The sequence below is a fragment of the Tenrec ecaudatus genome, chromosome 2 (assembly GCF_050624435.1).
Source record: "Tenrec ecaudatus isolate mTenEca1 chromosome 2, mTenEca1.hap1, whole genome shotgun sequence".
Lineage (NCBI taxonomy): Eukaryota > Metazoa > Chordata > Mammalia > Afrosoricida > Tenrecidae > Tenrec > Tenrec ecaudatus.
This window is the reverse complement of record NC_134531.1, coordinates 165,570,078-165,579,151: the sequence shown is the minus strand read 5'-3', so window position 1 is coordinate 165,579,151 and position 9,074 is coordinate 165,570,078. Positions and strand designations below refer to the sequence as shown.

The window sequence follows — 9,074 nt, the reverse complement described above, 5'->3', positions numbered from 1 at the left end:
CTTAATATAGTCCCAGTCACCCCCTTATTACTTGCTTTACAATTCTGTAATAATGATAATAATTCAGCACTTTATTATATTACAATTGAGTGCTAAGAACACATTTTTTATAATTTAAGATCCACTATTGGACTTTTGTGCATATTCCTTCTCATTGAATAGATTGTAAGCTTACTCGGGGAAAGGGATCCATACCTTCTTGTTTATTTGTACTCCCTCTTGTCAAGTATGGAGGCAATTCCACTCTGCACTATAGAACTGCTATGAGTCTGAGCTAACTCAATGGTGGCAAGTTTGGTTTGGTTTTTATCACCAACTAAAGCTCACAATGCAAAAATGTAGTTTAGTGGTTACTTAATGGGGCACTTGAAGGTGAGGTTATTTGTGCTTGTGGCTTTCCAATTTTGCTGTCATTTTTTTAGCTTTTATTGACCTTTACATGAATCAAGGAAACAGAGAGAGAGAGGGGGGCCATTGAGCAGCCTGTGACTTGCTGCAACCTTCTGTACAGTAGAAAGAAGATTGCCTAGTCCAGCATCACTTACCCACACAATGATTCTGTGTGTCAGAGTCCATCATTTTGGCTACTTAACCCTAAATCACTTCATCTCATCACTGCTCTCCACCACTGGATTTCTGCTTGGCCAAATATGATTTCCTCCTATAATAATTAATCCCTCTGGAGCATGTGTGCAAAGCCATTGAGTTGAAGAATGTTCTTTTATGATGAATAAACTTTTTGATGATTTCTTATAAATTGGGAATAACTTAAAAAGAAAATCAGTTTTCTATTCAACAATTGACATACATTTTGTCTCATGTCATTGCAATTCTTAAAATATGCTCAAGGAAGCAGCAGTCAATAGATAAAAAAACATAGTGCACTGGGCAAACCTGTTGCATGAAGACCTCTTTAAAGTGTTGAAAAGTAGGGAGGTTACTTTGAGGATTGAGGTGTGCCTGACCTAAGTCATGGTATTTAAGACATGCTTCATATGCATGTAAAAGCTAGACCTTGAAGAAGGAAAACCAAAGAAGAATTAATGCATTTCAATTGTGGTGCTTGTGTTAGTTTGGGTAGACTAGAGAAACAAATATAGAGGCACTCATATATGTGTATAAGAAAAATGTTTATATATAGGAGCAATTGAATATTGAGAAAACATCCCAGCCCAGTCCAGATCAAGTCCTTAAGTCTAATATTAGCCCATATGCCCGATACCAATCTATAAAGTCCTCTTCAGACTCACAAAAACATGCAATGATACCAAATGCAGGATGATCACAGGCCAATGGGTGCAAAGTCTTGTGATCCAGTGGTGATAGAAGCATCTTAGCACTGGCAGGGGTCTCCACGTGGCTCATCTAGTTCCCAGGGTACAGGGTCTATCATTGTAGTGCCACGTGTCTTGTCAGTAGAGTGTCTCTCAGGGAGTAAGCAGAGAGAGTGTGTGTTTACTGCCTCCAAGGAGGAAACTATAGGAGTTCCCAGAATCTCAGGAGGCCATGCCCACACAGAGGCCTCATTGGCTATGCCCCAATTAGCAGACTAGACTAACTCCTTCACTCTTAATCCTCTCAAGTCCCAAATTGACACTAGATTATGTAACTACCACAGTGCTAGAGAAGAATATTGAAAATACCATGGACTACCAGAAAGACAAACAAATCTGTCTTGGAAGAATGACAGAGTGCTCCTTAGAGGCAAGGATGGCAAGATTTCATCTTATATACTTTGAATATATGATCAGGAGAGACCAGTGCCTGAAGGAGGACATCATGCTTGGTAAAGTAGAGGCATAGCTAAAACGTGGAAGGTCCTCAATCCTAACTTCCTTTAATTGGTTCAAGGGTAAACAAACCATCTGTCCAAAGCCAATGAGAGTCTTTCTTGGGGATTAATATATTGCAACTGAAAAATAATAATAAGATAAATTCTTTTTTAACTGTGGGAGTCTTAATCTAGGACTATTTAACCCTGAATCTGTTTAAGCTAGTCATCTACACTACTCTTTCAAGAATTCTTGTTAAAGATAGAGTAAACTGAACTATAGGAAAGCAAAGCGAGAAGTAGAGGCAGACAACCTCCGCAACATCATTTGAGCCACTGAATGCAGCCATTCCTAAATCCTCTATCCCCTTCCTTGGACATCCCATTTTCTGGAGTGAATTCATTTCTGTTTCATTTAAGTCAGCTTTACTTGGGTTTCTACCGGAAAAAAATCCTGGCATACACAAAACATTAGTTCTAGAAGCAAAGTATATTCTATGAGAGTATGTGCCCTATCTCTCTTGTTATTAGTGTATCACTAAAAGTCTAGTTTGAAAATTACTTGATAAATGAATGACTATATTTCTTAAGAATCCTGAACACCACTACAGAAATTGGTCCAGAAGTAAAGAGGCAAGAGTCTCAGCAAGCCCCTGAGGTTTTCACATTTCTTCTTTCAAGTGAGTGTGCTTTCTTCTCTTTATTCCTGTCTGTTGTTGTGATTGTTGGAAGTTGCCATGGAGTCATCTCCAGCTCAACTTGACCTGGTGCTCGTACACTAACAGAGCCAAACGTGCCTGTTCCTGTGAGATCTTCATGGACATTGGAACATTGGGGTCTGTTGTGACTATGGTATAAATCCCTCTCAGTAAGAGCTTCTATTATTTTCGTTGGCTTTCTGTTTCACCAAACATGATGTCTTTTTCTAATAATCGGTGCTTCCTAATGATATGTTCAAAGTAAAGGAGCCAAAGTCTCACCAATTCCCAGAGCATTCTGGTTGTATTTCTTCTAATGGAGATTTGTTTGCTCTTCTTACAGCCGATAGTAAATTCAATGTAGATTTTGAGCTTCACTATTTGAATGCATTAATTCTTTTTTTTTTAATTTTAACAATTTATTAGGGGCTCATACAATTCTTATCACAGTTCATACATATACATACATCAATTGTATAAAGCACATCTGTACAGTCTTTGCCCTAATCATTTTTTTCTCTTTTCTTCTTTTACATTTTATTAGGGACTCATACAACTCTTATCACCATCCATACATATACATACATCAATTGTATAAAGCACATCCATACATTCCCTGCCCCAATCATTCTCAAGGCATTTGCTCTCCACTTAAGCCCCTTGCATCAGGTCCTCCTTTTTTTCCCCCTCCCTCCCCTTTCCCCCCTCCCTCATGTGCCCTTGGTAATTTATACCTCGTTATTTTGTCATATCTTGCCCTATCCAGAGTCTCCCTTCCACCCTTCTCTGCTGTCCCTCTCCCAGGGAAGAGGTCACATGTGGATCCTTGTAATCAGTTCCCCCTTTCCAACCCACTCACCCTCCACTCTCCCAGCATCGTCCCTCACACCCTTGGTCCTGAAGGTATCATCCACCCTGGATTCCCTGTACCTCCAGCCCTCATATGTATCAGTGTACAGGCTCTGTCCTATCCAGGCCTGCAAGGTAGAATTAGGATCATGGTAGTTGGGGGGAGGGAGCATCCAGGATCTGGGGGAAAGCTGTGTTCTTCATCGGTACTACCTCGCACCCTAATTAACCCATCTCCTCTCCTAAACGCCTCTATGGGGGGATCTCCATTGGCTTACACTTGGGCCTTGGGTCTCCACTCTGCACTTCCCCCTTCATTTAATATGGTATATATATACATATACATATACACATATATACACATACATACACACATATCGTTGTGTTTTTTTTTTGCATGAGAATGCATTAATTCTTCTTTCTTTTTTTTTTTCATTGTCATCTTTTTTATGCCTGTGAGGAGATGGAAGAGGCCATGACTTGGTCAGGTACACTTCAGTCTACAGCATCACATCTTTATTTTTTTAAACTTTAAAAAGATCTTAATCCAATATGGCCTCTCAGACTCATGAAGCCACTGACCAATTTAAACGCTACAATTTAAAATTTAACTCTTTTTCCATTTTTTAACTGTGCATTGGGAATAGAATGTTACATGGAATTTTTCCTTATGACCTTTTGGGTCCTTTCTTAATCCATCTACATTCCTCATCCCACCATAAACCCTTACCAAGCTGCAAAGAAGGCCTCCTACAGCATGTTCATTAGATGTTTTAAAATAATTTCCTTCCACTATATAGACTCTCCCAGCTGGGTTAACAGGACAAAACAGTTCCACAAGCAAAAGGAACAGCAAAGAATTTGTCTTTTGTCACATTTTCTTCCTTGCAACAAGTGTGTTACTAACTGATAAACAAAATCAACAGAGAGCCACCATAGCATGCATGTCCCCTCTGTTGGTGTTGACAGAGATGTTCATAGACAGACAGAACACCAGTAAAGTTCATGTTCCATAAGCAGAAACTGTCAAGCTGCAATAATTCTCTGGCTTCCCATGATTTTTTTTCAGTCCCACAACCTCTATAGAAAGTGCCAAAGAATTAAAAATAAAAAAAAAAGTATTGGGAAGAAAAAACAATAAGATCTTTCTCTGTGACTTGGCAAGGAGTTATGCAGTCAATACCAAAGCAAAGCTGTTCTTGGCACGGCTGGGTCTGAGAGGTTGAGTAGCAGACCCAAATGAAGAGCTTGGAGTTAGAGAAGCACATTGAGAATGCTGAGAATTGGGGCACTATGGGGATAAGGAGAAGCTGTGAGTCACGGTATTGTATCTTCTCATGGTCACAGGACTTCTTGTTCTTGCTCATGGTGACCATGATTATACTCAGGTAACAAAGGCCACCACAACATACTCCAATATCTGCTCGAAATCAGGTAGAATAAGTGAGCAAACAACTCCACGGTGCCGTCATAAGAATCTCAGCAGATGAACAAATTTGTCCGCATCACTCCACTTCTTGCAAACTTCCAACGGATCCCTCTCTCCCACAGGCGGGCTGCCAAGTTTCTCAGCATGAAGCACAGGGCCCTGTGTGGTTGAGACCTGCCTACCTCTGCACCCAGGTTCACAGCTTACTCTCTTCAACACCGTAGGACTTCTCCGCATCCTGCTGCTCCTGCCTCCAGTGCCTTTCCTCATTATGTTTCTCTGCCTGGAATGGCTCCCCCAGAGCACTCTCCATGGTCAAACTTACACTGAGCTTCCCCGGGAATCTGTCCCTGCCCCCCCACAATTAAGGTTCCTGTAATGCCTGTTAATATTATCACTGCATTACCGTGGGTCATCTCAATTTTCTGTTTGTGTGCATCCATCCTCACCATTAGATTAAGAGCTCCTTCTGGGCAAAAACTATGTCTTAGGCAATTCTAAATCACCAGTCCCTAGAAAAGCAATTAACATACAGAAGGTACTAAAAAAAGTTGTTGAATAATGGGAGCATTAACTTGCAATTTTTCCCAAAGTGAATTATAATGCCTTCCAGAGCAAACGCACAGATTCCTACATAGACTCACTCATGAGCATGTACATGTGCACACATCATTCTTATTACAACTTTTAAAAAGAAAGAAAGAATAAAACAATAAACTAACAGGACCAGAAAATACCTTGTCAAAGTCTAACCTTTTTCTCTATGCGATCACCTTCGATAACCAAGTCCTAAATCATGTCCAGCCGGCACCCTTCCAGACTGACAGAGAGCCTACCACCCTCAGGAGCAATCCTTTCTACTTGGACTACTCTGAATGTTAGCAGACTCCTGCTTATAGTAAGCTGAGATATACCTGACTAGAACTTCTACCGAGCCACGGGTCCTAGCCCAGTTCCCTACAGCCACACAGAACAATGCTAATCTTTTCCCTGTGACAGCCCTTCAAATATTTGAAGAAGCCAAGTCCTCTCATCTCCAGGGTACACAACATAAATTCCTTAAAGTGATACCCAAACACGTGTGTTCTGAGTCCCTCTCAAAGCCTTAGTCATTCTCTCTGGATATGCTCCACAATGATCCCTTAGGGATCATCTGTTAAAAGCTGGGCAAGTGCTTCTTGGTGTACATTCTAACATTAAATCCTAAACTCCACTGGGTATAAAAATCATCTGGGTAATTTAGTTATAATGCACACTGGGAGGCCCTGGCACAAGGCTACTAATTCCATGGGTTTGCAGTGGGGCCAAGGAGTCTACAGGTTGATAAACTGTGGCTGGGCCACAGACCACACTTCAAGAAATGCACATCTAAAAGGTGACCAATTTCTGTTTCTTATTCTGCAGGAGGGGTGAAATCTGTTTTCCTTTTGATCGAAAAGTGAGTGGAGTCCTAATTTCTATTTGGTTACAAAGTGCTGTCTAAATATCAAATGCATATTAATAAAAACAAATGGAAATCGGGCCTCCACTAAGCCTTCACACTGAAGCAAACGAGGAGCTGGCAGATGGTGTTCCTTCATCAGAGACTGGGTTGGAAAGGCTGGTCAAGGGAATGACAGAGCAGATTTCATGTTCTCTCCTTCCAAGCATAAAAATAAGTGCAGCATAAAGATAAGTGATCTGTTCTCTGTATTTTTTGAATGTGTCCTGGGAAGCCTTTTCCATTCCATAAATACTTATATTAGCAAATCAAATAAGCTGCGGAAGCACTTAGGCAAGATGCCAGGGGGAAAATCATGCCAGCATTGTTTCGCTTTGTCAATGTTATTAGTGAATTATTAATTGCCACTATTGATGAGTTCTACTTAAAGACCATCTTTCTATTTAAGCTACTGAGAATACGTGATAGAGAGAAAGTCAGCATAGACACTTTCCCAGGGAGAGAGACAAGGCTTGAAGGGTGCTAAAAGCCTGGTCTCCAAAAGCAGACCTACTGAGTTTGAATCCTGGCTTTTCTGCTTACTAATTTATTACCTTAAGCAAGTAATTCAATTGCTCACGGTTACCATTTTCCCATCTGTAAAATGAGACTTCTAATAGTAACAGTATCATAAGATTATTATAGCTCCCTTTCTGCCTCTGCTGCCGCCATGGCACCTGTGAAAAAGCCTGTGGCGAAGGGGGGTAAAAAAAAAAGAAGCAGGTTCTGAAGTTCACGCTGGATTGCACCCACCCTGTAGAAGATGGAATCATGGACGCTGCCAATTTTGAGCAGTTTCTTCAGGAAAGAATCAAGGTGAATGGGAAAGTCGGTAATCTTGGGGGAGGAGTCATAACCATTGAAAGAAGCAAGAGCAAGATTACGGTAACCTCTGAGGTGCCTTTCTCCAAAAGGTATTTGAAATATCTCACACACAAAAATATTTGAAGAAGAATAATCTACGTGATTGGTTGCGTGTGGTGGCCAACAGCAAAGAAAGCTATGAATTACGCTACTTCCAGATTAACCAGGATGAGGAAGAGGAGGAAGATGAGTATTAAGTCTTCTCAGGAATATTTTGTATAAGCCCTTTAATAAAACTTGGGAACTAAAAAAAAGATTATTATAAAAATTAAGTGGGACAATAAACAAAGTTCTTAGCATGGTGCCTGGTGCAGTAAAAGCTCACTGATCCCAGGTTGATTCCAGCTCATCATTATCCTAGAGGACAGAGAGGAGCTAACTGCTTAGGGTAGTTTCCAAAACTGTGAATCTTCATGAAAGCAGATGCCCTCGTGTTTCTCCCAAGGCATGGCTGGGACAATATTCATTTAGTATTCATGTCTGCATTTTATTTATTTATTTATGTGCTTACTTATTTATTATTTCTTCTACCTCCACACAATACTGCAGGAAATCAGTGGCCAAACTGTTACATTTATCTCATAGATTAAGACACCAAGGCAAAGTAAGAGTAAGCTCATAACCATGGAAACAAAATTCAGGTCTTCCTGTCACTAGTCCAAAGTAACACTTCTCATCAGTGTCCCTCTCAGCATGTCCTCTGGTATCAGGAGTAAGAGTAGCTTCTCAAAGGAAACTAGCCCAATGCCCATCTTAAGAAGAAAAGATGGAGTTCTAGATTTCAGCCTCTTTATTCCTTCATTTACTCCTTCATTGATTTATCTTACAAATGTTTGTCTAACCCCTTTTCAAGGCCCTCCTAGGAGCTAAGAGTTCTGGTGAGTAAAGCAGAGATGGTTTCTGATCTCACTCTATTTAGGGCCATGTTCAAGTACCACCTTATCAAAGAAGGTCTCTGGACCAATCACCCCGTACAATAGAGCCACCTCTGCCTCTCATGGGCCCAGCCTCTTGTTCTGCTTTACTCCTTATCTTGTTTCCCATGCACATATTCTGTTGGTGTTTGTCTGTTTTCTGTCCCCATTCCTACTATCGCCTAGGTTTAAAAAAGGACGGGACCTTCTCTGCCTTCTTCACTTTGCATCACCAGCTCCAAGAACCGTGTCTGCCCTACAGTATGTACTCAATAAATCCTTATGGGCTGAACAAATAGGGTGGATCACACCCCAGATGGAGAAGAATAAGGGAAGGAAAGAGACACAAAAATAACTGCAAATTGTGAGTGTTTTCGGGCTGCCATAGAGCTCATTTTGATGGATGGTGACCTTGAAGATGTCAGAGTAGAACTGAGATCCACAGGCTTTTCAGTACTGATATTTCAGCAGTAGATGGTGTGGCCTTCCTTCTGAGTGTCCCTGGGTTCCTCAGGTAGCAGCCATGCTTGGTCCCCATTTGTACCTCTCAGGGATTCCCATCGTGAAGTACTAGGAGAAAACTCTGCAGTGAGTCAGAGAACATCTCAGTAGCTAGAGGTTGATGGAGACCCTCCCTGAGGAGGTGCTGGGAATAAAGAGTATCTGTGCACAGAGAACTAAAGAACTTGGTCTTTGACCTTTTGAGCAAGCCCTTACCCGTGTGAGCTTGGGCCTATCATTGTTCTTTCAAAATCAGGAGCAATTCTGCCTCCCTGGATCCTCCTAAGACTTAGCAAGTAGAAGATGCAGAAGGCCGGGAGAGTATCCTTGGCCTCTCTGAGATGTGATTCTCAAATAAAACACTTTCATAAAACCCACTGCATGTGCTACTTAAATTCTAGTGGAGGGAGGATTTAAACCTGGGCTTTCAGCTCTGCAATATTTTGGATATGCTCTAATTAGTTGTGAGCATACAGTGCAGGTGCAAGGTAATCTCTATTTATGCAAAAAAAAATCTGCAAGTAGCAACCAATATAAAAACACAGAAAGAAAGCAAAGCATCTTTTTC

The 9,074-nt window shown here is 41.0% G+C and overlaps 1 pseudogene; it reads left to right on the top strand.

Moving 5' to 3' along the window:
* Positions 1-6,897: 6,897 nt before the first annotated feature.
* LOC142441086 (large ribosomal subunit protein eL22 pseudogene) lies at positions 6,898-7,310 on the top strand (annotated as a pseudogene).
* The last annotated feature ends 1,764 nt before the right edge of the window (positions 7,311-9,074 follow it).